Source organism: Amblyomma mixtum, chromosome 3 (assembly GCF_055824585.1).
Source record: "Amblyomma mixtum isolate Tamu chromosome 3, ASM5582458v1, whole genome shotgun sequence".
Lineage (NCBI taxonomy): Eukaryota > Metazoa > Arthropoda > Arachnida > Ixodida > Ixodidae > Amblyomma > Amblyomma mixtum.
Window position 1 is genome coordinate 49,788,419 of NC_143014.1, and position 24,520 is coordinate 49,812,938.

At 50.3% G+C, this 24,520-nt stretch overlaps 1 protein-coding gene across 1 annotated transcript in view; it reads right to left on the reverse strand.

Moving 5' to 3' along the window:
• Positions 1–24,299, reverse strand: part of LOC149350153 (uncharacterized) — a 120,080-nt gene extending 95,781 nt beyond the window's left edge. The window contains exon 1 of the mRNA XM_089579120.1: positions 24,118–24,299. The gene's annotated coding sequence lies outside the window, so the exon portion shown is untranslated. The remainder of the gene's footprint in view (positions 1–24,117) is intronic.
• Between the last annotated feature and the right edge of the window lie 221 nt (positions 24,300–24,520).

The window sequence follows — 24,520 nt, forward strand, 5'->3', positions numbered from 1 at the left end:
CTCAACTTTTATATTTCAAACCCAACCTGAAGGACTTCCGTGGAAAAAGTCCTTGTTCAATTCATCAATCTTTCACTGCAGCGTTCACCTATCAGCCGATAAAACATTAAAGCCACTTTCGTGGTCCATTTACTCTTTCCCGACGGTATTATATGCGCATGAGAATCCCCTTTTATTCAATCGCGGATATCTTCTCACGGGGGCTTTCGTATAGAAAACCACGTCCTCTATCGAAGCTTTCTTCTTCGTCCACTCGTTCTCCTGCCTCTTCTCTCTTTCGAACTCTACCTGGATAACATTGCACTCTACCATCTTCCCAGGCCACTTGGATGAGATTTTGGGGGTTCGAACAGAAGAAAGTTGCGGACGTAATGTTCTCCGAGAACCGCGAATGCAGACGTCAAATGCATTCCAGCATTGAACATACAAAATCCGCCTCCGTTACATTCGATGAATGCATTGTGCTCTGGCGATATGCTGTCTCACGCTGAGTCACTTTTACTCGTGGCTTTGAATAAGCGTCCTCCCCATGCTCTTCGCGTACGGCGGCGTCCGTCGATAACTGGCTAGGAATTTTCAGTGTCACTGCCTCCCGCTCGGTCGGCTCACAACCCCGCGCACACGTGAACTGGTTTCCTTTCCATGAATCCTTGGCAAGGAGGGATCTCTGTTCGCACAGATCGTCCCGATTCGGGCATCCAACTTAGAGGCCGAACGCGCGCTCTGCCGAAGCATCGCCCTCCCGACTTCCGAAGAAAACGGGCGCCGCCAATCCTGTCGTAAAAAATGATGAATGGGCGTCATACAAACCGGACCAGATGAAAAGACCGCTCGCAACGCAAGCCTGGAAAATCTCAGTAGAGGAATCACTGAAGACAGCTGAAGAAGTACAAACAGCGCTTCGGGAGTTGCAACGAAAGGGTGCTACTGCTTCTACGAAGATGCAGCAACTCGCAAAAAAAAAAAAAAAAAACTCGCCAGAGACACTTAAAATTGCTTACGCGTGGGAGAAAGCATTACTGTCCCTGGGTGCACTGACACCCACCCACACACATACCACCCATACACGCACACGCACGTATGACACCACGCGGAACGCTGTACGAACGGTTGCGTGACAGTAAACTGGTTTTTGAGGAAAGGAAATGGAGCAGTAACTGCCTCACATATCGGTGGGCACCCGAACCGCGCTTTAATGGAAAGGGTAAGAGAGTCTGGGAAGGCATACAACTGAAGGTGCATATGCCGCCGGTTCGAATCCCTGTGGCAAGCTAGCCTCCAACTTGACTAGCACATGTAAGCTGTATGCAACGAGAAACTGTATGACACCAGCGTTCCGGATTAACGCTGTATGGCAATCGGTTGCGTCAGAATTTTGGTACGAATGTTGTCGGGAAAAGTGGAGCTACGTTGAGGTCGGTCGGAGGGGGTATATAGACAAACGACGTGTATTGTACTGCCTGAAGTGGCGGTGCTCGGCTTGCTGTGTGCGTTATACGGCCGCTAGATGACGTCACCCTATTTTCTTGCCGTCGCTGGGATTTTCTGTACCACCTGCGAGTACGTACACTAACACACACGTCATCGGCTTTAATCGTAACGGGACTATATATAGTCGCATACAACTCAAGAACGAAGCAGCTTTTCCCCAACAAAGGAGCCCCTTCCAGCTTATGGCGTCGGTCGATTCTCATGGACCTGCTAGGGTGATAGTGCAGAGAGCGGCGTGACAATTGAGGGGGGGGGGGGGGGGGGGGCAAGTAAGCCTAGCTTGCTTGGCTGTCGCCTTAGAGTTAAGCTGTTCAGAAGCAGTAGAGCAACTAGACTCAGATATAGACTCTTCGTCGGTGACTTCAATGGCGCGACTCCTCGAGGAGCGCGGCACGACCGGCCCCTCCTGGCTGCGGGGAGAGAGCAAGATGACGTCATGCGTCGCCATAGCAACGGGAAGGCTGACGTCTCACGCAGACGATGGCAGCGTTGACATGGCGATCAAGTTACAGAGAAATTACTAGGATACGCAGCCAATCTCAAACTCGAGACCCTGCACAGGAACTGCTGCGAGTCCTGACCGGTCTTTTCGGACACAGGGAGATTGTTGAAGAACTCCACCGACACCTAGCACACCCCACTCTAGAAGCCAAGATTAAGGTGAGAAATGAGGGACACGAGACCCCGACAGGGCGGGGATCTGTGTTGCTTGCCCATTCAGTGGTGGCATCGACATTGATACCACGTGCCGCCGTGGGAGAACTTTCATGTGCGGCTCGCCCGCGCTCTCCCGACCATAATTAGCCGGGACGCCCAAGGGCCCGTCAAGATGGCGAGGCCCTAACAGGAGCCTAAAAGAGGCCTGCTCGCTTGATATATTGGCAAATGGGATGTTTTTCGCCACACAATACCCTCTTTTACTATACCTTTTAATACCCTCTTGTACTACCTTTTTTACTTTTCTATAGTAAGATACAACTCAGGAACGAAGCCGCAAATGCCCCTCAACGGAGCCCCTCCAGCCAATGGCGTCGACCAATTCTCCTCCTTGACCGATCTCCTTTGACCTGCTGCAGTCGGATACAGTTCAAGAACACAGCGGCTTTTCCCTGTCAAAGGAACCTCTTTCAACCAATGACGTCGGCCGGTTTGGTTTAGTTTGGTTTATGCGACTCAGGCCATGAGGGACGCCGTAGTGGAGGGCTCCGGAAATTTCGACCACCTGGGGTTCTTTAATACACTGTCATTGCACAGTACACAAGCGGCATCGGCCGATTCTCGTGACCCTGCTAGTGTGACAAAGAAGGGAGTGGTAGAGGAATGGGGATAATCCCTTCCCTCTATGGTCGGGGATAGACCCCCTCTCTCCACTGTGGCGCCGCTCCCTGCACTGTCACGCTAGCAGGATCATGAGATTCCGCCGATGCCATTGGCTGGAAGGGTGATCCTTTGACAGGGAAAAGCCGCCGCGTTCTTGAATTGTATCCGACTATAAAGGTACTATTCAGGTGGCTTCCCACCCCATAATGTGCTGGCCTACGTCGTCTGGCTCCATACTCCGCACCTTCAGAATGTAGACCTAAGGAGGTACTCGTGGAAAAAGGTGGCGGCCCTCGCAGCACGTCCCCATGGGCTCCTTTTCGTATTTCCGTCAGTTCCATGTTCGCTTTTCCTCTCCTTCTGCGCATCTTCATTCCAACGCACTGCCCGTACAACGTCCGTATCGACAGGACCGAGATCGCCTCAGCACGGCAAACGTATTTTCAACTGCCTCCCCTTCCTGCACACGAAATAATTTGCACCGCAGACAAAGAGCCAAGTTTTCAGCGTTGCGGAGGGTACGCCACGCACAGCCCAGGCAGTCGCGCGGTGGCGTCGTCAGGCTCGACTGCTTTCCAGCTTTCTAAAGACGTGACGTGTCTTTACAGCGCGGGAGCACAAAAATAGACGACGGCGACAAATCAATCATCGCTTTCCTTCCCAAAACTTGGTGCCGTTGTCGTCCGAAGTACAGTGAACGCGCTGTTTGCAAACCGCTTCCCGTCTTCGTACAAGAACTCTCGCGCGGCATAATTGCACCGCCGTGGAGCAATGCCCTCCGCGTAAACAGACGTGAAATAGCAGTGAAACATCAGCGGCCGCTGGTTCGTAACAGCGCGGCCCGAAAGGCTGGTCACGTGCCCAAAAAGGAAAAGTACAAAACAGCAACCAACTGCGGAGTGCCCCCGTGAGACGGGGTGTCGCCCGTGTACGTGCTTCGCGCGCATCCGACGATCTACAGCAAAACGGTTGCTCGCCAGAGGATAACTATTACCACAGCCATGCCAGCGCGAAACAGCGCCCGGGGGAATGTGCAGAGCGCTGAGCAAATGCCCCAACTGTTCCGGCTGCTGTGCAGCAGCACTTATCGCGCTAGGCGTGCCGGGGTTCGCCGGGCCAGGAAAAGCGGAGGCCCAACGTCGGCGTGGGCGCAGCGCGGTAGCCGCTGTGGGGCCGCCCTGTGAGCAAACGTCCGCCGCTGACGGCAGTGGGGCGCTCGGCGCGCAGCCGATAGGATCTCGGTCGCGTGCGCATTACCATGTGCCGACCCGGGCGTTGTTGGCGCACGTCGGCGACAACCTCCGACCGGGAGCATTGCGAAAGGTCAAAGGGGGGCCTTGCGAAGGAAAAGTGCAGACTTGAGCAAACGCGAATATGGAAATGGCGTGTTTGCCGCATCGCGAGCTGCCCCTGGCTGCCTTTGCGCCACCTCGGGGCGCGTGGGCGGCTCGGGTGTTCGGCCCCGGCGATTGCCTCATGGGTGCGCGCACCTCCGCCGTTTACGCGTTTCCCACGGGCGGGCCGCGCAAGCGAAAAAGCCGGCAAAGAACGCGCGGCGTGACCCACTTGCTCTGCGGTGACAGCCAGGATGCACGGTCTCAAGGACCGCGGCGCTTCGCGAGGGGCACCTAAAAGCCTCTTACGCGCGCGGTCATGTTTTCGCCATTCCGCTTCGGTGTGATATCTGACTGGCTTCCTCTCGTTTGTTTAGCGTGAAAGGCCACATTTCTCTTTAGTACCTCGTGCTCGCGGTGGAACTTTGACGCAGTTGCCGGTGGTGCACCTATGGCGCTGCCTCTCGTAACGGTTCCTCATGCTTATTATGCTGCTGACCCTGTTCTTCCATTGATGCCCTAGACCAGTAATCGTAATAATCCATCATCATGATCATAATCACAGCAGCAACAGTAGTTTTCCTATTATTTTTCTTATTATTTGCATATTAGTGCCCCTGCTCCCACCAAACATTCATGGCGCAGTTAAATACCACCCAGGGCTCTACACAAATTCCTGCAGAGGAGCATATATCCGCCAGTAGGGCGGAGGCTGCAGCTCTGAGGTACATCTGACTGAACAGAAACAGTGACGAGCAGGCGCTGCGCTTCTGATTAGAAGCTAGCACGAATGTTGAACAAAATGAACTCCCTCATGCAACTGTCGCGGCAGTGGGATTTGTTGTCGCAAAAGTAGCGAATAATACTGGCAGCGCAACTCTATCATTGTGTGGAGGGAAAAAAAAAGAACGGAACGAATTCTTTAAACTTCATTCAGAAGTAAAAAACAAAAATGATAGAAACGAGCACAAAGACGGTTTTGCAACCCACTAGCACGTGCGGTTCTAAGCGTAGCAGTTCAATGACTGGATGAATGTCTGCCATGCCAGGGGTTAGTTTCTCGATAGAAAGGGGTTTTAAACTGCCCGCGCAAGAATTCTTGTTCCGAGAGCGCATGTTGATTCTGCTGACTGGGATAATGCCTCCGACAAACCGGCCGCCAACTATCCCGGTAACACCTTGCAGAGAAACCTGACACGAGTACGAAAACGGAATACAATTCCGTGACGAAATGCATAGGCAGTCGGGTGCTTTAGCACCATCATACGGTAAAGACGCTAACTACGGCAACTATACGACCGTGCGGAAAAAAAACGTGGCCTGGCAAGCGCAGCAACGGTACAAAAGGCAACGGGTTGGCGTAGTGGCCGTACCGCTGTCCGGTTCTGCTAAAACTATTTAATACCCTCCGCTCCAGATGAAAGAACTTTCTAGACCGAGCATAAAAGCAGTATATTGAGGCTTTCAGCATAGTACGTATATCGACACACCTAGCGAGCACCGCACGCTATGGCTATGCAGATGGTATCGTCGCGTAAAGTGTGTGCGTAGCTGGTCGGCACCTGGTGCCACCTGGTGCCATCTGGCGCCCTCGGGGCGATCTTCACATGCCTTAAGGCGACGCGCGGCACGCACTATGCTAAAATTCCCTCATATTTCCTCTGCGCGAGACTCTCTCTAAAGAAATGTAAATTCAGAGTGCCTAAAAGTTCCCAGGCCACGGGGTCTGCTTTTCAGCACTATATCCTAGCACTTAGAGGGCAACTCGGGGGCGTTTTCGAGTTTACCATATTCCAATGTAACTTACACTAATGACGAATTTTGATGTCTCAACGACAGTTTTTAGCCAAAGACCGCCATGGCACACGGTATTTTTGTTTACACAAGGTGGGGTCAAAGACCCGTTTCCCAAACATTTCACCCCAGATAAGCCGAACACCACGTTAAGGGAAAGCTTGTACCCATTGTATCAGATGGGGGGGGGGGGGGGGGGGGGGGGTCGTGTCCGGCGGCAGTGGGGATCAAACCTCGTATCTCCCGCATGCGAGGCGGATACTCAGACCACTAGGCCACTGCTGCGGTTACGATACCTATGCAGGTTTTTCTCTCATTCCTTCTACCAGGTTTGGCTATCCAGTATGTAAAACTGTAGTTTCGAATTCGGTTTGTTCGTCAGCCGCACGAGAGTATATTTTTGAACTTTCGAAACATGTTAACGAGCGGCGATCACGGGCAGCACGTCGTCCAAGGTGGCGTCCTCGTCTCGCATCGCGACCCTTCTTAGCAACGGCGGTGTTCTTGCGATTCCGCAGCACCGACTCTTGACTTTGTCGATGCTAGCGACAGCTTTGTGCGAAAAGATGACGTCCATTCGTCTCATTTTAGTTCGGACAGAGATGACCGCTCCGCTCAGCCCGAACTATCGACAGCTGCCTGTCTGCAAAATTTCGTTTTAGCCGTAGCCTACTGGAGCTTCGCCGCTTTCCGAGCCTCTCTGAAGGCACCGAGAATGTTCTGAACGATTCCGTGTCGCCAGCAGGGAAGCGTATCAAGTTTCCTACAACGCAGCCCAAGGTCGTCATTGGCAATTAATGCTCTGTGGAGTAATCCAAAGTGTTTCGCGCGAGCGATTGATTTTCTCTTCGCTGATCGTAAAGTTTAGCGTCAAGAGTTCTGTAACTTTGAAATCTTGTTTCTGTCATAGCAACGCATAATACCTAATTCTAGATTTTTATTCTCCTATTTTCTGAGTGAGTATACTTAATATGATTTTGATTTTTGTGGGAGTCTCTCAAATTTTGCAAATCAAAGTTTTGTTTTTTCTTCGTAAACAGATACACATGCTGTTTTTCTTGTGGCATTAAAAGGAGAGCCTTTTAGCTATACATTGTGACGTGCTGGAATAAAGCAAACTTCTCAGTTTACGGGTGATTACATTTTTTACGCACACCACCTTGAAACCACCTGTTTTCCCGCGGTAAGGAAGGAGTTTACCGTTTCCGTGGCCTAAGTTCCGATGACTACTGTGGGCAACACTGCATTTGCGACGTCACATACATTACCCGCACGTTAATACCCGCTCCCCGCTTGAGTGACGAAATTTTGAGACTTGTAATAAATAGGTCGTCTCAAGCATTTAATGAAAGGAGTCGTCGTTTTCGCTCGCTATTTCAGCCGTTCAGCGCGCGTACGAGTGCTTTTCTAATAATAATTGCGACCTCATCGCGGCTCCACGCCAAGCAACGACCCTGGCCACAGACTGATTTTCGGTTTCGGTTCGCAGTTTTAATTCGCTGTTTTAAACTGTTTTAAACTGGTCACGATAGCAGGGTCATGAGAATTGGCCGACGCCAAAGAAGCACCTTTGTCGGGGAGAAGCGGCTTCGTTCTTGATTTGCATCCTACTATAGTGTGAGATCCTACTACACGAAAAAAAAAACGATAGGAGTGGGGCCCACTCTTCCTGGGCATACCTGGTTGTACATTTTGTCAGTTAAGGCGTAATAAAGTAACTTGTGACTGATTACATTAATCGAAACTAATATGACTTTCATCAGCCTGACTACACCCACTGCAGGGCAAAGGCCTCTCCCATGTCTGTCCAATTAACCCTGTCCTTTGTCAGATGCCGCCACTGTATCCCCGCAAACTTCTTAATTTCATCCGCCCACCTAACTTTCTGCCGTCCCCTGCTACGTTTGCTTTCTCTTGGAATCCACTCCGTTACCCTTAAGGACCAGTGGTTATCTTGCCTTCGCATTACATGCCCTGCCCAAGCCCATTTCTTCCTCTTGATTTCAACTAAGATGTCATTAACCCGCGTTTGTTCCCTCACCCACTCCGCCCTCTTCCGATCTCTTAACGTTACACCTATCATTTTCCTTTCCATGATGATGATGATGACGATGAATATGACTTTACGAACCACAGCAACGCTGTCAGCTGTGAGGTACGCTGTAGCGGAGGACTCCGATTGACTGCGACCTCCTCAACGAATATCGAACAGTACACAGTGTGGAGAACTTCAATTTTACCGAACATCGCCGAGCATCAGCATTTTTTTTTATAGACACACTGCTAAGATTTCCTGTCCTTAGTCAGTGAACAAGCAAATCCGTGGTCTACTAGACCTTAGCTAACACGACGGCTCCCTTGACCAACATATCAACTTTTGCACGACAGGAAAATTTCGTTAACAAAGTATGTTCGGTACGAAACGACGTTATTTTTGCGCCTACACACGCAAGAAGACTCGCTTTTGTTCGTATTGTAGCTTCTGTAGGCTGTTCTGTACGCAAGGTCGCTGCCCAAAAAACTACGTCAAAGCGCCGTCTGCACGTGTGAGAACTTGCGTAAGGCGCGACGAGCGTTCCTTTCGCGTCGCACGGTTTCTATCTTATTTTACGTGACGCATGCGGCTTCAGGCGCTGTCTTGCAATAAATGCTAGGCCTCGCGCTGGTAAACCGCGACTCAGCAAACTGGCCCATTTGCACTGCGAGCCCTCGGCCAACCTGTGGAAACGAGACTTCTTGAATGATTGCGTAATACACTCTCTGGCGATACCTTTCTTTACCGATTAGTAAGAGCTGCGACTTTCATCTTACACATGAGTGCGCATTTTTTTGGGAGTTATCTATTTCTAGACTGATTTGTAAATACGCAACGATGTTCTGTGCAGCGCATTTGTGTCCTCCAGTCATGGCCGCTCATTTTACAACTCTTTCGCAGTGGAACCTTTGTTAACCATAATGTGCCACCAAGACGCCCAAAACAATGCTTTACATCCTCACAAAGCACTCCTTTTTCAGCACCTCTTATAAGCTAAAAGCTATAACCACAGTTTCCGGCTAATTTTGATCGCTGGGGAAGCTACCAGGATTTTCGCGCGCACTAGAATCGCTCCACGTGTGAAGCAACAGAAGACGCGGTGCGCAACGAAAGAAGCACACACACTCGCGCGTGACAGCGCGGCTCCGTTTTGCGCGGCAGCCTTCCTCGCACGACGCTCGGTGGGTGTTGACGAACGCGCCTCCGAGACGGGGGACGGCGGGAGAGAAAACAGGAAGAACGCGCCGCAAAGTGGCGTCACCGGTCCGAAACCGAACGACCATTTTAGCTAATCCCTTTGTGGCGCGGACTTTTAGAACACATCCCTCATCCGAAAATGTGCTTTGTGCTTTATAAAATAACGAAGAAGGAGATTCATGGTGGAAGTCGTCGAAACCAAGGAGAATAGGGATGTTTTTTTTCTGTTTAATTTGTAGTGTTAATTACTTGGAAATTAATTGTTACTTTATGGCTTTAAGATAAATTATAAGAAAGCTGAAGAAAAAACTACCACATGCCGCCAGTGGTATCCGAACCCACCACCTCAGAATTTCGCGTCCAGTGCACTACCAACTGAGCTACAGCGACGGCTGTCCAATCCTCTGCTTACGGGGGTGTTTATGTGTAGTGTAACCGAACCTTGAGAGTGTTCACCAGCGCCATTTTCGTCCATAGCGGCGAACGAAGTATGTCCTCTTTTATCGTGAGTGCCACGTAGGAACGTAGTCGAACGGTGAGGGCGGAAACTGCGAGAACCCTCTTTGTTACCTATGACATCAAGGGTGTCAGATTCGATAGGTATATATATGCCTTTTTTTTACTTCAGTGAAGTTGCTTTTCGAAAGTTACTGAGTCTGTTAGTCAACAAGAGTGTTTTTTTTTTTTTTTGTAGATCAGAAACGAACCTTCGTCGATATGCATGATCAGCACTCCCTGCGCCATGCCACGTGTTCTGCGACCAGCCGGAGCGTGTGGAAGTTAACCTTGCTGAAATTACTTTGACAAAGTGATCGTTTAAACTGTGTTCATTGACACTATCGGATTATCTCGCATGCCACACCAGTCGCCCAACAGGCAGAATTCTGTACCTCCGACAACTCATGGAGGTACGCCGCCTTCTCGGGACGACTGTGGACAGGAATGGACGCAATCCTGCGCTCTCGTGAGAGGCCCGGTTACTGTTTGCAGCTAAATTCTTAGGAACTTTTTTTCTCTTTCTTATCGCATGAACCAGGTGAGTAGATCGCAGCCGCAGTAGTCCTGCAGTTACCAAGCTGCAACCCACACACGTTTGGTCGTGGGTTCAGTTCCAACCTGAGGCGTGCTTTTTCGCCATTTCTTGTTGACTGTGTACACGCACGTCTCCAACTTAATACCGCTTCTCTCCCTCTTTTCTCGTTGGCTTCTTTCGTCGCTCACTTATGGCCGCAGTTTCCAACCCGAAAACGTGTAGGCGTTGTCTCCGAAGAGTAGTTAATGGATGTTCGTGTCCAGACGGACATGATGAATTAGTAGCTATCTTGCGTGCTCGTTTTGCCTTTCTTTTTTCACGCATATTACCACCACACCTCATCGATTTTCTGCACATGAAAATTTCTTTTCAAGAATGCGCTAACAAAAAAAAAAACTAAAAATGGCCGTAAAGAAACAAAACGCCATGCTGTGTCATCCGCATTAGACGACCCTCACCAGGAGGTGTTGCCCCGGTAACTGGAGCGCCGAAGACGGTCGTCGTGTGTCCAACCCGGAGGAGTGCAGCCTAATGCGACCGGCGGCACGCGGAGAAGCTGTTCGAGCACTCGGGGCTGCAGCCCGCAACCGTTCCGAGCACAAAAGGGGGGGAGTGGGGGTGGGAGCCTGGCCGCGCAATGTGTTGCGCGCCGGCCCATCCGCCGCACGCAGGTGGTGGCGGGGGCGCGGAAGTTCGGGGCAGGCAGGAAAAGAAGACGGGTCCCGCGGGCAGGTGTTCTGCAGGGCTGATTTGCACCGCTAACTGGCTTGATTTCTTCGCACGGAATGTTTCGTGCTCCGCTGCGTCGGCGCTCTCTTTCTGCCGTTACACGGGGGACGTCGTTAGGTAGCGGCACATGTCGTTTCCTCCCGACCCGCCGGGAGGACCCAGATTGGCATCGTTGGCGCGCCCGTTAATTGATTAGCGACGAAGGACGGGGCGAGACAAAAGCGGTCGCCGTCCACCGAAGAGGCGGCTCGCGCTCTCACGTTCCCGCCGCTGGAACGGAAACGGCCCTTCTGGGTCGTTGTCCTCACGCCTCGTTAGCGGCCTTTTCAGCGGCCATCGGAGACCGCGGTGAGAGACCACCGCCGCCAGGGCCTCCCTAATTCGCGAAGCCACAGTGAGGCGGCTCGATGTCGCTTTCGGTTGTGACTGGTGGGGTGCTTGAGACACAGCGTGGCCCCAGTGTGAATTTGGCGCGAGGTTAGAACCCTGCCATACGATGATCGAATATGCCGATGAAAGAATACTAAAGATGCAGCTTCAGGGACAAGCGATGCATGCGCTTACACAGCCCCATCTCTTTCTCATTAAACTAGGAGGAGAAGAGAGTGTGTGAGTGCGGAAACTTTTTTCCCAGTGAGTTTATCATAGCATTGCAAGAACTGCACTCGCCGCAGTAGTAGGCATGCGAAGCAGCTAGTTTTGCCTCAGCAGGAGTGGATAGCCGGTCAAGCGTCACCGCCTCGCCATTCCGCATTTCATTCAGGCACACGCAACCTGTAGCTGCGCTCACGTCGGAAACCTTACTCTCCAGATGGCCCGCGAATATTTCATTGGTCCCACTGCGAAGCGAAATAAAGAAAAAGAAGAAAGAAAGCTACAGCGAAAGAAAAAAAGGTAGACAGCACGCGGAGCCGGTGGTGGACCGTGTTCGACAGTTCGGCTCGGGGCATGCTCGGCAGGGTAAGAACCAACTACCCAGCAAACAAAAACGCGGCCTGTGCTACAGACACATTGGCAGGTACGAGGATGCTCCGCTTGCATGCTGCGCGAGCGGCTCGACTTTCTGGGCCCTCCCGCAGTGACGTCACCGGCAACATGAGCACGTCTGGTTCTCGTTTTCGCGCAAGGTTGCAGAGACGCGAGGGAGCCGTGGTGCCATGATATATGGGCCGGCCGGTGATTAACGACCCGGCGGTTTGCTCGAGCGGTTCAGTTTAAGGTGAACGACCCACAAAAGAGCAACAAAGGCGGGCTTATTGATACCGTACGCGGGCGCTAACTGCTGCGCCTTCCCCCTGGTCCGCGGTGGGCCGCGGGTCGGCGATTTCCCGCCGGTCGTGCATGGCAAACGCGTAATCGCATCCGGCACACAGCGCGACCGTGCACATCCCGCGGGAGCTGCGAGGCAAACGTGATTGTGGAGCGGGCCATCATTGAATTTCACCGGGCGCACACGTGCCCGGTTCGGGGCTTTTTCATTATTCGCGCGCACACGAGGCCGCGCCGCGGAGGCCCGCTCATTAGGCCGCCCATCGGCAGCGCCAGTCTGTTTTGCCCGGCAGACGGTTTTTTTATAACCCGAGAAAAGGAACCGATGTCCAAGCCAGCGGCGCTGGGGACCAAGGAGGAAAACGGCCAGAATGCCAGCCGAGAAAGGAAGCGGGCACATCGAAGCCGTTGCGCGTCAGCGTGTGACGTCATCGGGACGGGCACCGAAGGGGAGCCCGTATTTTGCACGCAGACCGCGTCGCCACGCAGTTCCACGAAAGCAACGGCTGTGATCGTACTTTGCTATGCTGCGGGGGCTATGTTTTCTGTCCGGCGCTCATTTCGCAGAAGTACGGGCACGACTAAAAGCAGCTATGCATGAAGCTCCGTTAGGAGAGAACCGTGGCCGATTATTCCATCCTTATGGGCTGATGACTTGGCACCATACAGCCCTTGTTTCTCAGCAGAAGCTGTACTCGGCGGACATACGTCCTGCCAGTGCACCGATAAAATGCCACTCAACTTCCCGCTTTGTCGGTCACTCTCATCGTTGAGCTTATACAACGTATCTTTTGCGATTTATACACTGCAAAGAACAGCGCATGCGGCCTTGATCTTTCATATGTAATCGATCAAGACCATGGCCATTGAAAAAATTGTCTATACAAGTTCTAGTCAAAAGGCGCCCGTGTGCTGTGCTATGTAAGTGCAAGATCCCCAGGTAGTCGAAATTATTCCGCAGCCCTCCACTACGGCACCTTTTCCTCTATTCTTTCACTCCCACCTTCTTCCCTTCCTTCACGGCGCGGTTGTGGTGTTCACCGTTAAGCGCGACAGATACTGCGCCATTTCCTTTCCTCAAAATCCTCTAATTTAGTTTGGACATACGCTGAAGAATTATTCTTCAGGGCTGTACGACAAGGAAGGCGAGACGCAGGACTGAAATTCGACGGAAAGTACTAAAAGGTGTGGTCAGAACAGTCAGTAGTGAAGCACGGCTCACTACCTACATTTTCGCTAATTTAAACGCAACCAAAACGACTTAGCTTCTATGTATACACTTTTGTGAATGTGCGTCGCAAACACTCAGAGCTCTGAACAAAGCTGTAACGGCTTTATCAATAGCGACCGCGTCTTTCAGTGAAATTATTGCGCAGTCGCAACAAAATTACAGGTTTTGGTTACCCCTTTATCGAGGGAACAATTGGAGAGCCGTTAGCCTTGGGCAAAGGCAGTTAACAAAGGAGTCACGCGGGCAGTTTCTACTGACGTGGAGCGTCATCGTTGTTGAACTTACCGACGTTCTACCGGGCTCCTAGAAGGCCGTGCCTGTTGCGCGGCATCGTTGCATTGCCTTTGATTCGTTCAAACTGTAAGTGACTCATACCATGCAGCGGTGCTGTTTGTTTTTTTTATGCCTAAGGACTAATTCAGCAGAGTTATATAGCTCCACTGACTATCGAGAAGGCGCCCGCACCGTGGTGGCTACAACACAGAAGTAAGTCATTGTGCGTGAAGTGTGGCATTAGGATGTGTAAATAGCGAGAAGTTCGAAACAATAGAAAGCGGACATTGACGCAGCATGCCGGAGGTGGATGGTGGCCACCAGTCAAGAGCTTCTCCGTCAATCAACCAATCCCCTATGCTCACTGCATGTCTCTGTTTTAGCGTGACCGGTTTTGAGGCCGGTAGTCCTCAGTCGTACGGCTGTGGTCAGATATGTGGAAGGCCTGCGGCAAATGTCTCGTCTGACAGCTTGGAGAGGGTTCTGCTGTCAGGAGTCGAAGACCGGAGTTTTTGGCACTCATTCTGCGCCATGTTTAAGAAGAGTGCTCTTGAAAGGATAAACGCATCAAACTCTGAGAATTTATTTTACTAAAGTTTCGAAGTGACCAAGAGCGAAAGCTAAATTTGGCGCACATACAATAGTAGAACTGTTTTAGAAGCATTAGGAATTTACGCTTACATTTTCACATACACAGGCGGAAATAAACAGGACGTCATTCGCGAGCGCAATTCCGCCATTGTGATGCACTTACAATTATATGCAGTTGCCATTCGCCGCTCGCGTAACACTACAGCTGCAGTAATTACCTTTGGAAATAGTAGCCGAGTAAGGCTCGTGGTGCGATTGCTCAACTGAGCTTCAACAATGCATCGATTCCCCGCACCTGGATATCTAGCTGTTGGTTTTCTTTGATTTCTAATTCACAGCCTTTTTGATGCACCGTGTTTTACTGCCATCAGGTTATCGGCAATTAGTCTCACTGTTGCTTTATTCAGCATGCGGTTTCTTGAAGTCACGCAGATAATAATACCGCATGTCCGGACCCTTCTGATCAATATACGCATTCCTTTGAGGAAAGATATTTGAGACACTCAGCTGAACTACGCTGAGCTACAAAAGCGCTTCCCATCTCTCAAATGTGCATGATGTATAAAACACCCAGTTCCTTTAACCTTCACTCCTTCATCTTTATTCATTTCACAGAATGAAGCATATTGCATCACCAGACCGTTGGACCAAGCTGGACAGCTGATTTTCTTGGAAAGGCGGAAACTACTGATCGACCTAGTGTCCACCGCATTACTCACTTACATGAAGCGGAATGCCGATTGTAAACATTTCAGCCCATGGAAGCATCTTTCCTTTTATGCGGGGCAGCCTATGGGCCTATAATGCAGCCATTTCTTACAGACATTATTTTAAATTTAGACTGTGTTTGTGTATACCGGGTGTCCCAGCTAAATGTAACCAAACTTTTAAAAGAGGCGAAGTGTCCAAGTCCAGTGACACCAACTCAGGGTTGTTCATAGTCGCGTGGCCTAGTCTTGAGTGTTTTTTCGCTCTTCAAAGTTAATTAGATAAGTTGAATTAGCTAACTTTTCAATTATTAACTTCAAGAAGAAAGTGCCAATGCAAAAGTTTTAGATCACCTCGAAAAACCGCTAGTAGTGCTGTTTCCGTCAAGTTACGATTTACGTAGCTTCATTTATTGGCCTTAAAAGAAAGTTATCACGTGACCAGCTGCTCGCTCACTTTTCTGCCCCAATGTGCACCCAAAGTCTCATCGAGGAGAGGACTTCAGAAAAAACGGATTTTATGCTTTAAGGCGCGTCTTGGGACGTTGAAGTGGTACAGTTGTCATGTGGAAGCTTTTTCTTACTGTGCGGGTTATGGTTAAAGGCCGGTAAAAAAACCACTTTACGTAAATATTACTTTGCTGCCAATGCTGCCAATTTCTCAAAGCGATCTACAGCTTTTCCATTGGCACTTTGTTCCTCAGGTCAATAATTAAAAAGTTAGTTAATTAAGCGTAACTAATTATTCAACCTTGAAGAACGAAAAAAATACTGCACACTAGGTCACGTGACTTTAAACAACTCTAATTTGGTTTCAGACGTCTACGAGACCCCGTGTTTTTTAAAAGCGTGGTTACATTTAGCTGAGACACCTGGCATAACTGCTAACGTCGTCTCCTTTAGGCATATATATCTTGAACAATTCAGTTGTTACGGATGTTGCGTAAGTGGTGGAGTTGCGCAACTTCTCTACCGTTTAGTTTTGATGCCGTTACGTTTGCTTGTTGATACCTTATTTTTGGCTATCTTTTGTGTGATACGAAGCAGTTTTCTGTGCTGCCATGAGAACCTTGTACTTCTTATAACGGCGTAGCTACAGCAAGCTTTGCTTACGTTCTTTTCTTTGAAACGATGCGCAAGACACCAGTAAACATGGGTGGCTACGCGGGATTCGCCAACGTCCGGTACAGGGTTTATAATTTATTCATGCGGAAGCAACAGATGGCTCATCGGGACGAAAATCCAGCGTCGACCGAAAATTGGCGTTACAAACTCGCGATTGGTTGAAACGGTGCGACGTCATAAGTAATATTACTAGTACTTACGAGTGCACCAACTACAAAAGAATAGAATTAGAACAGAATTGGAATACAATTGCAACGCTTTCGCATTACTCGCTCTTAAGTTCCTTAAGTGCCCTTGGTAATTTTTTTTTCTCACGTGTTGTTTACATTTTGATTTCAACAGCCAAACGGGGCTATGACGTCAGAGATGAGTTAAAACAATGTTGAGGTCTGGTTTACAAGATTTAACGTCCCAGAGCGATTCTATGAGGAATGTCGTGATGAAGGGCTGCGGATAATTTCGACCACCTGGGGTTCTTTAACGTGCACTGACATCGCACAGCACACGGGCCTCAACAATTTCGCCTCCATCGAAATACGACCGCCGCGGCGGCTGTGTTGAGGTCAGGTGGGGCATGAACATACTGCGATATAACTGCTCGCTCGTCGTTATAAATCGCTCCAACTCTTTTGCAATCCTGTCCCTAGGAGCCGCCAGGACAACAAATGAACAAGTAACTATTATCTTTATTCTGATACACAGCCCACGGTCTATACATGTTTAAAAGTTAAAATTTGGTTAAGCACTGTACAGCATTTTCGTTTTTAATATCATCCAATACTGCATTAAATGTCCAATGCGATCACATGCACCGCGTACGGACAATGTACCGAGTGCGGACAGTCCAGTAAAAAAAAAAAGAAAAGCCAAAATAGAGCTCTGCGAACCTTTACTCTAGGGGCGGACTGTACACCGGAAATTAAGGTACAGTGCTCGCTTATTTTTACCTCACACAACTTCAACGTCGCTCAACTCATCTATGGCGTTACAGCTACCGTTTGGCGGTTGAAACCGGAATCGAAACAACATTAGAGGAGAAATGAAATTTTAATTATTTAGCAGCTGTAGTCGAACTTCCGTGTATTAATGCATTACGCACCGCTCAAACGAAAGCAAAAAAAAAAAACGAAAAAAAATTTGTTGTCCGCGCATTCCTTTAAAATACGTATCTTTGCGTGCCAAAGCTTTGCGAGGTTTAGTACTCGCTTCATATCGAGCCTGCAGAACGCCACTGAGCTGCTCATTCACACGAGGAGTTCGTGAGTTCGATTCTCACCGAATATACCACCGATTCCGCGAATATACCGAATACCGAATATACCACCGATTCGATCCCGCGAGCAGTCGCTGTAGTGATTGTTTGTTTTTGCCTTCAGGCGAATCTTTTTTCGGGCCTGCTAAGTGAACATAAATAAATCCGCAAGAAGAGACAAGCGCCAAAAGCGGCCAAAAAGGCATAAATATTCGCGCAGGGAACGAGTACACTGTTTATGTGTTTATGAAGGGTCTGCTTTTGAGCCTTGTAGTGGGGCACTTACGAAACTCCCGAAGCCTTGTCCAGGGTGAGGAGGAGTTCTATCCTGAGCGCTGGGTACCTTGGTAGGTGTATAGGCGCCGTAAGAACCAGACCATACTGCTCAAAAGCAGACCCTGTGGCCTCTGTATTTTTCACAATCCCTTTTCTTGATGAAAGTGCGGCGTCTTTCCCACTGCGGAGGAGAGCCTAATGAGATCGAGACTGCGTGGAGAGCGAGTTTATTTCGCCCCTCGCAGTCCCAGCATTACTGCTCTCTTAGTAGCAAAACTGACGTCTTCACGCTGATTAAACGTCACATGAGCAGTTTAGCGCTTTTAATGTCTGTAAAATACATATGATGATGAAAACCAGTTGAACTTTTCCGCACTGATTTCTCCTATGTAGTTCCCTTGCAGTATACAGTCCATGCTTACTAGCATGGAAGGCTTTCCTTTTAAGTGCCACTGACATGCAGCAACTCTACGGCTTTGTAAACGCAAAAAAAAAGAAAAATAATGTACGTACAAGAAAGATTGGTCACTGGAATACGTTGACTCGACGGCAATGACAGTAAGGACTAAGGAGATGTGGTGCAGCAATTACTGCAGACCCAAGAACGTCTCGAGTGCAATAGGCTCCATGGGCGCTAAAATCGCCATATCACGCGAAAGGTATTCTGGGCGCAGGACTATTTCAATCCCTACATGAGAATATTGAAAGGCTACCTTCACTTGGCTTGAATATAGAGCGAGACTTCATTGTGGCTTTGGAGCAGTGCCTGTGTCTTCTGACCAACGCATAAAGAGTACAACTGGCGGCGTTCTAAACAACAAAACCGTTGCGCGCGCACCATCGGCTCCTTCCGACGGTGGCAAATGCTTGACCCATGCAATGTTTTTCATGCTCCTCTTTTTATGCATCCTATGCTGTTTACAAAGTCTTTCAAACGGCTTTTGTATCCCTGGCCGCTTTTTCGCTTGCGAGACATGCATTCTCGCCACCCCCGCCGCGCATTGGAGAGGGTCGTGTTGCCCAGACTGCGGAGACCTGAAGCAGTCGGCGCCCGCTGTGTGAGACTACAGCATCCTGCGGACACCCACTCTCGAGCAGCCGCACACTGCCAACCGGGGGACAGAAAGGGGGAAATGGGCGCGAGGCAAAAGTGATTTGTATCCTGGCCCGTGTTAAGTGCCAGGTCAATGTGAGGATTCTGGCTCGAGCCACGAAACGGAGTTTACGTGAAGAAAGCACTGTGCTCCTGGTAACTTTACCTAGCGCTGTACAGAGCCGTGTGTGGACGACTCGTCTTTCCTCAATGTGGACATGGACAGGACAGGACAAGACATGAACAGGACGCCACGAACTATTTGATTTGAAAGCACTTGAATCAGGATGTAGTAAATTCCTAGTTGAGCTGATATTCCTTGGAAGTTACAGTTTTAAACGTTGCACTTGAGGATTTACAACCCTATCAACGTATACGCACAACAGCGAGCAAAAGTGGTAGACCCCCTCCTCCATGCCTTTTAAACGGACACTGATGATAAACTGAGTTTGGCCCGCGTCAATAGATTACCGCATTCTGATAACATAGACTCTACTATTTCACCGTACAAGAAGCTTTTGTAGGCAAGAAGAGATCATACGGGTGCCGCCATCACCGGCCGATTTCGCAAATAAACTGCGGTGCGTCGACACAGTTGTTCTTTAACGCGGATCCCAGAGGCTAGGCTACCGCGCCATGAACTGCAAAACGTAGATCACGGAATCTTTTTCGGTGTAGACGTCACGAGTTGGAATCGAGTGTGGCGAGGATATTTTACAATGTAATTTTCTCACAAGTAAATGCGTCTTTTGCTGCTGGAAAAACATCAATATGCCAGGAAAGAGCCACTGAATCTATTTTCACTAAGAACGACTATTGGATGGAGTTATCCTTATTACCCCTTTAAGCTTCAGTAGACATACGGCTGATGACTCTGAAGATGTTCTTGTTTTTTTAGCGTTTGCCATTTGGAGTAGAAAGTACGGTTTGAGACGAGGAGGGGTGGTCTGCGAGGCTAACTACGTAAACCAGTGTGCGACTTCCAGCCTCGCACAGAACATCAGGGGCGTTATTCACAGAACTCACGTGAGCACAGCTCTCGCAATTGGGTGGCGTATTCTCGTCGGCTATCATGATTGGCCAGCGCTCGTGCGGCAGCCTGTCACGCTGCCCTCTTGCGTAAGCGTGGTTCAGCGAACGCGGCCCCCATTTACTTTTTCTCTGCAGCTGTATCTCTGTTGAGTGCCACAGTTGTTGCGCACTAAGTAGTATTTTGGGTGTACGCAGGTTGTTGACAATCGCGCATAGTAAACAAAAGGAGCAAGTCTGTCATTTCGGCTATTACTTACTAACATCGTGTCAAGCCAGCTACCAGGAAATGATGTGGAAATGGCTATTGGATGCTTTCGTCACCACTGTCGGTGACGGCACTGCAATGATGTCGCACGTACAAAAAATTAATGAAACAGAAAAAGCGGCTCAATTACGCGGGCGAAATAAAACTGAAATGGCCTCGTCCACATAAAATATTTTTAACTTCGCACCCAGTCTCGCCACTCGCGATTTCAACCGCTTCAAATTTTGCTTAACGACCTCACCAAGGCGAACGCTGGTCTCACTCGGGCTCCGGCCACTAGGTGGACATCAGCATCATTGAACACGAGTGAACAAACATAAGTTCGCGAGAATGAGGCGGGAGGGATAAGTGAATTGATTTTGCGCATCAAGACCGGTTTCGCATGGCGGAATGATTGTCCTGGAATCTCTGACGCTAGCGATTATTTAATTTTAGGCTGCCTCCAGTCACGCTTATGATAGACTATTTACTGATTGTATTTGTATTTAGGTTAGAGTCTTTTGAACAAGAATCAGTACTTATGGTCCAGTTTTTGAATAAAACAAAAACCTACTGGTGGCTTCTTTTTAAAGCAAAAAAAAAATCATCGGACACGTTAGATGCTACCTGCGAATGCAGTACTCCGCTGTGATCCTCTCAGTATGCCAGCGTCGCCAGAAAATAGAGAAAGAGAGAATAGATTTCCACTTTTAAAATTAGCCACCTTCGTCCCAGGCTATTTGCCCTGCTTGCTAACTACAGCTGGGGCTTCTGTGCGGCGAACACACGCAAACCTATTGCGGGCACCAGGATTACCGATTCCCAACATAATCTTAAACTTAATCCGGAAGACGGATTTACGCTCACTCCTTGTGTTTCTACTTCCGCGCAACACAGCATCCTCTACACAGCACTTATCAATGATTTTTTTAGAATATTACATCAGGGTCTGCACAGTGCACGAGCCTCGTACTGAATGGAGCTAGGTATCTGGCTCGGAATACCCGTAAACACGAAAGCATTATAACGCTTGACTGGCTACAGGGGTATTGCGGCCTATCCCAGAAACAGTATACATCCGTTTCTGCATCAAGACAGCTGCTGAGATACCTTTCGACGTTCTACGCAAATCCTCCAGAAACGGTCCCCGGCGTCATTTCGCTGCTAAGAAAGACACTCTTCAAGAGCGAGCATTATAGTATGCTTCGCGCTCTACTACTCCCTCCCCGCAACGCTCCCAGGCAAGAGGGAACAATTGGCATGCAGAGCAGAGGGGTGGACACACCCAAGATATTTCACATGACTGGTCTGCACAGTCTTCTCTGGACATGTCCAGCCACCATGATGGCTTTCCAGCGCCGCGTCCAATAGCGCAGACCTCGACCCAAAGTATCTCGGCACTAAAACTAAGAGACACGCGAAATTCTCATGACCATCAAGATAAGGTGGAACCACCATGTGTGGGACCCTGCACCGTTCAGCAACCGTGGATACCGAAACTACTGAACCCGCTCCATCACTCAAGGATCACCATGAAAAAAAAAAAATGGTTTAAACTGTACAGAAAGAGGATGCAATCATGTCTCGGAAAATGATCTAAGGTGAAGACATTCTGCTATGCAGAGTCGACCGCATTTCGGAAGTCTCTTGATACGCGTCCTTACTCGTTACGTCGCTTCTCCGGACAGTCGATCAGCCGAGAGCCACAGGCTGAGGCGACGCTGCTAATTGTCGCCTGTGAGTCGGCAAGCGGTGACCGAGGGCTGCCCCAAGGTCGGAAACCCAGCCGCAGCGGTTCGCGCTCGGTGCTTCTTGGGGGACGCCCGGTGGCGAAACAGTCTCGAGCCACCCCGGCGACAAAGGACCCAGGGAGGCGCAGCGCGAGCAGATTTGTGCAAGCTACCAGGCGCGTGCTATCCGGCAGCACTCATTGTGGGTCTCTGGACGCGGGGCCGGCGTGTTAATAGGCGCCTCCGGGGTCGGACAAAAGGAGCTGGCATCGGCGGTGTGCATATATTTGGGCCGCTGAAAGGGAAAGGGACGCTCCGCCGGCCCCGCTCCCGAAGGGGCCGTAACGGTACAGCGCGACGGCGAGTGGCCATAATAAGGGGCCTCTCTAATTGCCCGCTGTCGCAAGTGGCTATCACTCCACGCGCGTTGTCTTGCTGCACTGACTGCGCGGAGCGCCGAGCGACGGGTCTCTCGGCTACCGGCGCTGCGCCCCGGGCGCCCGTCCCCTCTTCTGCGCCGACCCAGCAGACCGCCCACGTGCACTTCGCTCATGAATCACTGTCGGCGCTCCTCGCGAGAGCCGTGAATGCTTCGACGGCAGTGCTGTTAGGATCTGCACTCACTGTGGCAGTGCGGTCAGAAAACAAGCCCCCACTTAAGCACCTTCAGACGCCTTGTTGACCCGCTCGCCTCTGTAAGAGGATTGCGCCGACGTGTGCACCCATAAAACTTCACGGGGTCTAGATTAGGTGCGATGAAAGCGCGTTGAAGTTTCGCCTCAGAGTTGCCGGAGTATTTACCTCAATCGCTCCGCTGAATCTACAGCCAACACAGACGCCTTCTTGTAAACATTCAATGCCTTCGCATCGTTTGCCCGTTCTGTGTCGCACTAATGGAAGCGCAACATCCGCCCTCTGCTCCAGGCACCGTTTCTTCTTCCGGCACGTACTTGTTGAGAAAGGAACTTCGGTTTTCACCGCTCATGCATGTCCAAACTTGCGCATGCGAACATGAAACGAAGGCATTTCTCTTTCCTTCAACCCGAGCAACAAGAAAAGAAGCTTGTGACCAGTTCCACGCACAGTAAACATGAAATATATCCGGCAGAGAAGATGCTTCCTGCTGTACCAGGCGCCACAGGCACGAACTGCAACTCGCAACCGCAATCATGCCTAACACAAAACTAGTCAGGAAGACTGAACTTCGAGCATGTGTCAGCAGCCAAGAAAAATGAGGGAAATGTGCTGAAGAATACCAGGCGTAAAGCGGAAATCAAGACACACAAGATCGGCACAAGCGAGCAGCCACACTATTAGCTCCGAGGAGAGTTAAACAATGACGGCTTGGCTGGCAGGAGTGCCTGACGCTATTGTCTATGGAGAAAGGAACATTAAGCATAAGAGTGCTCATTTGTTTGCAATCTCATCTCAAGGTAAGTCGTTGCGTTAACAGCAGCGAAACTGAGCGGAAGGAAAGAAAGAGTAACGTACACGAAGCTGTAATGCCTTGAAAAAAGTGACTACGGTCTCCACACGATGCGGGAATTTGCTAAGTCCTAAATGCGCGCAAAATGATCCTTGCGTTCAGTCAGTAGCATGTGCGCATTCTGCAGAAAAGCGACATTTCGGCTCGCGCCTGTTTTTTACTTCGTTATTCAGCTTGCGAAATTGGCAATTGATTTTTTTTTAGTTCTTTTTGAGGGAGCCGGCTGACAAGCCATTCACCGCATTTTTTAAAGACTGAACTTGCCTCGAGCTGATAATTCTCGCACAAAAGAAAAAGGTCAATCAATGCTGCACCGTCACTGCTATCGAACAAGAGGGAGTGGGCAATTTACAAAGAACGCGCGCCTGCATGATCAGTGCATTCTGTCACACTGCGAATCAGTGTCGAATGACTTCCGACTTCGGTCTGACGCTTGTGGAAAACAGTGTGAGGCTATTGACTTAATGCACATGCTCAACCAAAATAAAACGTCCGCCTCGTTTCATGTGGCAAAGGACGGGCGGGTAACACGAAAGTAATGCCCGAACCAAACACACGTTCCCACATTATTTCAGGACGCTTGTTTTCGCTCTTAGAAGTTGTTCTCTCGAGGAGATATGTCACCGCCCTCAAAATTTTCGAAAGACACCGCACTATTCTCATTTCCTTGGGCGTTAAAAAACCACAAAATCTGACCACGGGCAGATTTTGTAGTTTTTTTATCCTCACTGCCACACTCATTACACCGCGCTACTCCGCGCATCGCGCCGCCGGAGTCCCGGGTCGTGCACTACCAGCGAAAGACCGGGCCCCCTCTGGGCTGGCGAGCCGAGAGAGGGCCCGACGGCGCGAGAGGTGTGGATGGAGCCTCGTACCTTGGCAGATGCGGCCGGTTGAACACGCGAAAACACACACACTGGTCGGAGTCCGCGAGCGGCGCACAATCCAGCGCTGCGGCGGCTCTCTGTAATCCAGGGGGGTGGGGGGCGAGGACCCCAGGCCGGCAGGTATCCGGGGGGGCCCGGCGGTGTCGGCGGCGGCGGTGCGCGCGGAGGAGCGTCCGTGCCAAAGGAGCCGCTGGCACTGGAGGGCACGCGCTCCGCAAGACGTCGGTCTCCCCCTCGCCCAGGAGGGGCACGTCTGATCGGGGTCGGTGGGCCTGCCGAGGTGATTCCTCACCACTCCGCCAATGAGCTGCTGCCGTGCATCTTCTGCCGACGAGGGGGCGGACGGAAGACGGGCACCCTTTCTCGCCGCGAGAAAGTGCCGGACGCGCGC